General features: G+C 51.3%; 1 non-coding gene across 1 annotated transcript; it reads left to right on the top strand.

The window, feature by feature from the left end:
* The first annotated feature begins 548 nt into the window (after window positions 1-548).
* TRNAT-CGU lies at window positions 549-620 on the top strand. Its single transcript has one exon. It is a non-coding gene; the product is annotated as a tRNA-Thr (tRNA).
* Window positions 621-7,694: the final 7,074 nt, after the last annotated feature.

The raw sequence follows: 7,694 nt of genomic DNA, 5'->3' as shown, positions 1-7,694 counted from the left end.
GCCCCAGGAGCGTGGCCCTCATCCCTCCCGGCTCCGTGCAAGTTTCTCCACGGCAGGTCCCGTCCATGCCTGCACCGCCTTTCTTGCCCCGCCTCGGCTCCTGGGGGGCTCGGCGCTGCCCGCGTAACCTGCAGACCGCACGGAAAAGACCCGGCCAAGGTCACACGGCGGCACGCGGTCGCCCGGCCCTGGCTCGCTGGCGGCCGCGGTCTCCGCCTTCGCTCGCTTCGTACCAGGCGCGAGTCGTGGTTTTTCTCCCTCTGGGCTCCCTAGCGAATCCCCGGCGGGCCTCTGCCCGGGCTCACCCAGGGACGCGGGAGGAGGGCGGGGCCGGGCCTGCGAGCCGCAGGTTCGGGTCCCGCCTCGGGCAGGAAGCAGCCGCCTGGCCTCCGCGCTGAGCCGACCCTGAGCGGGTCCAGCGTCCGGCAGAGCCCGGTTTCGGCGGGCGGGTCTAGAGGGGCGGGCGGGGCCGGAGGCGGGGCGCCGCCTTTCCCGCGCCTGCGCCGCCTACCCTCCACTGAGAGCTTCCACCGCTCGCTCGGCTGTCAGGCGCGGTGGCCAAGTGGTAAGGCGTCGGTCTCGTAAACCGAAGATCGCGGGTTCGAACCCCGTCCGTGCCTGGGGCATGAGGTTGGGGCTTGGCGGTGGGGTGCTGATGTCCTCACGTGCGCCGTCCTTAACTGCGTGGCGTTTTTTACTTTTCGGTTTCTGTGGACGTTCTCGGTCTTTCCCCTCCCCCAGGCTGCGCAGTCACCGGTGTAGACCGGGCCAGAGCTCCGGAGCTCACCAGACTGCTGGTGGACTCGCGAGGTTCCGGCCACGCTGCGCTTCGCGGGCAGGACCGGCATCTCGTACCTGCCCCTCCACCCCGTCCCCACCCCGCTCCCCTGCAGCAGCCCCACTCACCCTGCCGCGCAACGCTGCCCGAGTCTCTTCTGGGATCCCTGTGATACCAGTGGGGACACCGAGGCCCCAAGGAAGGGCCCACGCTAAGCACTGCTGTCGCCGGCGGGGGAGGGGCGGTCCTGTGTCGCTGGGTTTGCTTGTGTTAAGGGTGGGAGAACCTTCCAGAAACGACGTTGGAATTTCTGGAGCGGTGTTTTCTGGTTTCTGTGTGTTGCTTGTAAGGTGAGTTATCCACCTGTGCTCACTGCTTGCGTTCTTGTTTAGAAAGCCAACGCATCGCTCAACCAATGGGCGCTTAGTCCTTTCCCAGGCCCTGTGAACTGACAGTTTGAGTCTGGTGCCTGTCTGTGTGATCCTTTCGATCTGGCCCCTAGCCGGTTATGACGCTCCCAGGTCATCGCTAGGATAAACAACCCCATGTAATATGACATGATGTCGAGAGCCTCTCGTTCCTGAATCGCTCTAGTCGTTCTGTCCCCTTCTTCAGTTGTGATCCTCAGCACTGAAAATACTACTCCAGACATACTTTCATGAGTGGAACTTTGCCTCCCTCATTCTGCATCCCATACTTCTATTGATGTAACCCCAAATCACATTACCTTCAGGGGCCCCACTGCACAGTTGACCATGAGGAGCTTCCGGTGGATTGAATGTCAGCAGAGTCTCTGAGGTGGTGTCTAGAGTTACCAGAAGACAGGATGTGGGGCTCAGGAAGCAGGGGAATATATTGATCTTTTCCCTAAGATGCCAATAAATGGAAGAAATGGCTTTTGAAGAGAATGCTGAGTTAGGGACTCAGTGTTATCATGGAATTATTAGTAAATACAAACGGAGACAGATTCCAGATATTCAGAAATAGGAAAAAGAAAGGTCCCAAACTATTGGATAGTGCCTTGAATCTTATCCCTTAAATTGGATTCCTGATAGGGTGCCTGGGTGGCTCAGTGGGTTGAAGCCTCTGCCTTCGGCTCAGGTCATGATCCCGGGGTCCTAGGATCGAGCCCCATATGGGGCTCTCTGCTCGGCAGGGGGCCTGCTTCCTCCTCTCTCTCTGCCTGCCTCTCTGCCTACTTGTGATCTCTCTCTCAAATAAATAAATAAAATCTTTAAAAAAAAAATTGGATTCCTGATGAAAAGAAACTCCAAGGTTAGACATTGGGTTTTCTGTAGTAGCTGGAGCAGAGAATTTCACCCTGCAAGGACAGGCGATGAACCAGGGCGAAATTAATATAAGAAGGTCAAGGTACATAGGTCAACCTACAGATATGGGAAGAAACATGGGCCCCCAAAGATAAAGGGCCAAAGACAAGGGTCAAATACAGATTCCAGGTTAAGGTGACTGAGGGGAGATGGAAGTGAAGGAGGGGCAGATCCCCGTACCAGGGTGAGCATGGGAACAGAGGTCTTGTGGTTACCTTTGAAGGCCCACAGATATCTACACTCACCTCTGCGGGCTGCGGGTGGGTCATTGGCTTACAAAGTGAGGGCCCAGGCAGAAAGAGATACCTATGTTGAGTTTATGGCATGACCTCCAGTAAATCACTGGCATACCCTCGACTTCAACTTTCTTAGTTGCAAACTTGGAAAGTTGAAAGGAATGTTTCCTGACTACTTGTGGCCTGAAATTTGGTTTCTGCCTCAGAGCCCAGATCTTGGAGAGAAGCAACGGGAACCCATTTTTCTCGTGGCTACCGAGGTGGTGGAAAATAGGAGTCTCTTTCACAGTGGGGCCTGGTGATCTTGACCCCATGAGGAGATTTATCTGACTCTGGGTCCCCCATGCAGAGTTACAGTCAGTCCCCACCATGGGCAGGATGAAAGCTGCAAAGGTGCCCATTCCTGATACCCTGTAGTCTGTCTGTCCCCTTCTTTAATTGTGATAAGCTACTCCAGAGATAGTTTCGCCGACTGCCAGTTTCCCTTTGCTCAGACCTCCTCCTATATGCTCCCCCCAGGTTCTAGAACAGAGCACAGGGCCTCTGGCTCTCCACTTTGAGAGTCACATAGGCAGACGGCCATTTGTGGGCAGCTAAAACCTCCAGGATATTTTTTAAAAATATACACTACTTTAGGTCAGGCCTCTTCCTTCCCGTACATGAATATTATTTAACTTAAAAGCAGAATTTGGCAAGCAGAATTTGTTTTGCCTCCTGCTGTCAGTTTGAATCCAATATTCCAGCCTAGAGAGAGATATTTTTAAATCTTTTATTGTACAATAAAACAGATTCGAAAGCCACACACATAGGTCAATGTCTTAATGAATTATATAAGAAGAATACCACTCAGGTCAGAGAACTTTGCCAGGCACCTCAGAAACCTCTTTTATGTGCCCCTCCCAATCACAGCCCCCAACAGCCTGAAGTCACCATACTTCCTACTTGTATAGTAATCACTTCCTTGCATTTTTACATATCACCTTGTTATTCTTCTTTATATCCTGTAGTTTGAATTTATTCATCTTTCAAGTTGATTATCTCTTAAGCTCTTTTTTCTTTTTCTTTTCTTTTTTTTATTTATTTGATAGAGATCACAAGTAGGCAGAGAGGCAGGCAGAGAGAGAGGAAGGGAAACAGGCTCCCTGCTGAGCAGAGAGCCTGATGCGGGGCTTGATCCCAGGACCCTGAGATCATGACCTGAGCCGAAGGCAGAGGTTTTAACCCACTGAGCCACCAAGGCACCCCTCAAGCTCTTTTTTCTTTTCAATCATTGGGACCTTTTATTTCCTTGCAATGTATCAGCAGAGGAAGCTGGCCTGTTTGACCTGTAGGGTTTCCCATAGTCTAGATTTTGCCAGCTGCAAATTTTGGTGCTGTTAACCAAGTTCCTCTGTCATTGGTATGTCCTGCAAAATAGCAGCGATGTCCAGACACTGGATCAGAGTCAGGTTCAGCTCTTTGGCAAGACTCAGGTATCACCTCCTCCAAGAAACCTCTGATTCCCCCAGGTAATGAGTGACTCAGCTTCTTGTCTAGGACCTCTCTGTATATCTCACACCAGGACTGGGAGACCCCTTAGGGCTGGGACAGTGTCTCACTCATATCTGGGTTTTTAGCACCTGGTGCAGAGATGGAGCCCCAGCATAAGAGAGGTCCCTATTTGGAGGTATGGGGAAGTCTTCCCTGAAGAGGTGACATCGTAGCTGGGCTCTGGAGGATGAATAGGAGTTCGCTAGAGCACTGTGAGATCTTGGGTATTTCTGCCCTCATTCAATCATCTTTGACACTCAAATACCATGATTTAGAATTTAGATTGAAGCTAACTAGGTAGTGGTAGGTACTTTTCTTTCCCCTCACAGCCTGTCTAACCTTGCACATAAAATTAAATTGCAAATTAAGAAACAAAATCGGAGTATTTATTAGCAAACACGAAGGGTCCAGCCCCATTCTTGGGGACAGAGGTTACCAGTTTGGAATCACAGGCTGATAGGAATGAAAATGACCACCAATCCTCTTATTTCACAGCCACAGAAGCAGGTAGAGAGAGGGAAGTGATTTCTTCAAGGTCATCTAGAAAGCTTTATATGTAATACATTCTAGGCTCTTCCACCGAACGAGCACAAATCTGTTTGAGAATGTCCTCTCCATTATTACTGGACCCGTACCCAGGAGCTGGCCCATCTCTTTTCCAGCCTGTGACCCAAGCAGGTATAGTACCTGTCTAATATTCACCCCCATCCACAGGAAAAGCACATAGGGACAAAATCAGAGGCTTGAACAGACCACTCAGGCTGTAGAGGCGGGAGAGGGACCCAGACCCACACTGCCAACATTTGGAATCCCCAGGATACTGACTACTAGCTCCTCTGGACCGAGGGCTCTAACACTGTCCAGGCACTTAGCTCTGAAAGTCTGGCAGAGAGCCCCTGGTGGGATGGCTGGGACTCTGGGCCAGGAGGGCTCCTGATATAAGCTTACTTCCCACCCCCTCTGCCTCACTCCTAAGTCACGTTCAGAGGGTATAACCCAAGCAGAGTGTCAGACCACCTGCCTCTGTCCTACCCCCCACCATGCAGGAAAACAGAAACCAGCTCAAGGCACTCACTGCCTTGACATTGCCGAACTATTATCACACCTGAAAGAATGGACTCTGTTATCCATCCTTTGCTTCTGCTTGTGGGCAAGCGTTGTGTTTTCTCAAGTGACCCAGATAGATAAAGGGGCTCTTTCTATGTTGGCTGAATGAATGAATGTCCACAACAATTAAAAAAAAAAGTCAGCAACTTCTTTTCCTATAGTTAAGGAATAGGCAAGCAGGGAGAAACCACAGAGAAAATCCCATTCCAGTTCTGTCAGTGATGACACAGAGGCCCAGGGGCAGAGAATAACTGATCGAAGGTGGCACAGGCACGAGGAACTGAAACAGGCTCCAGATGTAGACAACAGGACCAGTGATCCCGGGGGTGGATTCTCGGCAGCAAAGATGTTACGCCCAGCCTGCCTTTCTCCTGAGCTCTGGGGCTCTCCCCTCTGGCCGAGCCATCTGGGCTGGGAGACAGAATGCATGTAGATTGCCATCTGAATGGAATATACTGTGTCTTGTCACAGAGCTTTTTCTGACTGATGGCAGGAAGCTGGAAAGAAGCCAGCACAGTCTGGGACCGTGTTGTCTCTAATAGAGTCTGGGTGGTCCAGAGGCAGAAGCTGAGCAGAAAGAATGCAGCATAGAGTGACCTTGGGTAAATCATTGCATCTCTGCCAGCCCAGTTTCTGGGTAAATTGGTGTCTCCCCCCCAACCCCCCGCACCAAGGCCCTGCCACTTCATAGCACTTTATGGGTTGCTATTCAAGTTCTCAGCTGAGAATCAGTACCGCAGCACGAGGTGGATATTAACTACCTTGCGTGGTTTGGGCATTGGAGGCCACGGTCAATGTTGGCCCTTCTGTCCTGGGGGGGTATGGTCGCCCACTGAGAGGAAACTGGGGACATCAGTAAGTGTTGGAGGGAGTGCCTCTGTATGGCTCAGCCCCAGGGGGCCCCTGGGGAGGGTTTGGGGCAGTCAAGCCCATCCAATAATAGCAAAGCTGGGTTCTCAGGGCAGTGTAGGCAGGACTGAAAGGCATTTGGCAAATATTTACTGAGTGTGCATTATGTGTGAGGCACTGGGACACAGTAATGTATGAGAGAGACAGAAATTCCTACCCCTGCGGAGCTTATATTCTGGGAGTTGGAGGCCAAGATCAGCGGGGAGACAGAAGAGATACTCAAATGAGCAAAATATGCGGCACTTTAGAGGGGAAGGGGCTGTGGGAAGGGGAAAGGGAGGTTGGGGGATAAGATGTGGTGGGGAAGGGGGCTGCAATTTAAAACAGGGAGCCGAGGAAGACCTAGGGAAGAATCTAGAATGGGGGAGGGAGGAGAGAACAAGGTCAGTGTCTCCAATTCGTAAGATTTTGTCCCCGAGGCAGTTGGTCCCTCCCAGCCACGGAGATGGATGTGGGCAGGAGTCTGTCAGAGTGTCTGGGACCTTAAGAATGTCCGTGTTGCATCACACCCTCCCCTCCCCCCACCCCTTAAGGGCTCTGAGGCTGGCTTGCTAAAGAGCCTGACTCGGAGGGGTCATCTGTGGGGGAGGGGGTGCAAAAAGGGCAGAAGCATGGAACGGACTTGGAGAGACGGACTATGGTGGGAGAAGAGCAAAGGTAGCATGAATGACCCTGGCTGCTGGGCTTTTCTGAGCTGCTGCTTTCCCAGAGCAGCTGATGGAAGGTGCACCAGACCAGGCAGGAACTGGGTAGAGGGGCTGCTCTCAGGCCTGTACTTTACTGTGGCAACCCTGGCACATAATGCCACCTACAAAATGTGGGCAATAATAACACCCATCTGAGGGTCAGTGTGAGAACATAAGGAGAAGCACAGGGTCTTGGCACCTAGAAATTTCTCACTGAGAGCTAGCTCATCTGGGCACATTCTTGAAGGCGGTAGTTTTCAAATTGCCAGAGGTACATGAGTGGATGGTGAAAGACATTTTAACAACTTGCGAGTAGCAATTTTTTTTTTTTTTGGAACAGAATAGGCTAGATAGGAAGACTGTCATGTGCATAAGAATTGTTTCATGAGACATTTTATATACGTAAGTAGGTACAGATATTTCCTACCATGGGACGTGACTAGAAGTTTGAAAGTTATGGCCCTTAGACAGTGTTTCTATAAAGATGGTTGGAAGGGATGTCTTTCTAACTTACTAACTGTCCCCATTTTGGCCATATCAGAATACTTATTTATTTATTAGAGAGAGAGAGCCAGAGAGGGAACAGAAGCAGGCGGAGTGGGAGAAGGAGAAGCAGGATTCCCACTGAGCAGGGAGCCCAAGGGAGGACTCTATCCCAGGACCTGAGGATCATGACCTGAGCCAAAGGCAGATGCTTAACAACTGAGCCACCCTGGTGCCCCTCAGAATACCTTTTCAAATAGTAGAGACTTAATACTTGGCTGTGAGCCTTCTCACTAACCATTTTTTTTTTTTTTTGCATCATCGTGACAACAATATTCATGACTTTGACATTGAAAAATACACATCACATTTTTTTTCTACCTGAAACTGTCTGACACACAGGAGTGCTGTGCTTGGGGACACGGGTGCGTCACGGTGAAAGCACTTGGCTCAAAGTACAGCTTGGAGGAACTGTGAGATGCAGACCAGCCCCAGCCCAGTGCCCAGCTTCTCCAGTCCTTGGGGTTGACCTTCCCTCTGTGGCCCCCTCAAGGACAGCCCCTGTCTGCTTGCGGACTGGCTCTGGATCTTTTTGGGGATGTCACTCCCAGTGGAGGAGGCCAGAGCCCAGCATCTA

Source organism: Meles meles, chromosome 18 (assembly GCF_922984935.1).
Source record: "Meles meles chromosome 18, mMelMel3.1 paternal haplotype, whole genome shotgun sequence".
NCBI classification, from domain to species: Eukaryota; Metazoa; Chordata; class Mammalia; order Carnivora; family Mustelidae; genus Meles; species Meles meles.
This window is presented reverse-complemented; position numbering and strand designations above follow the sequence as displayed.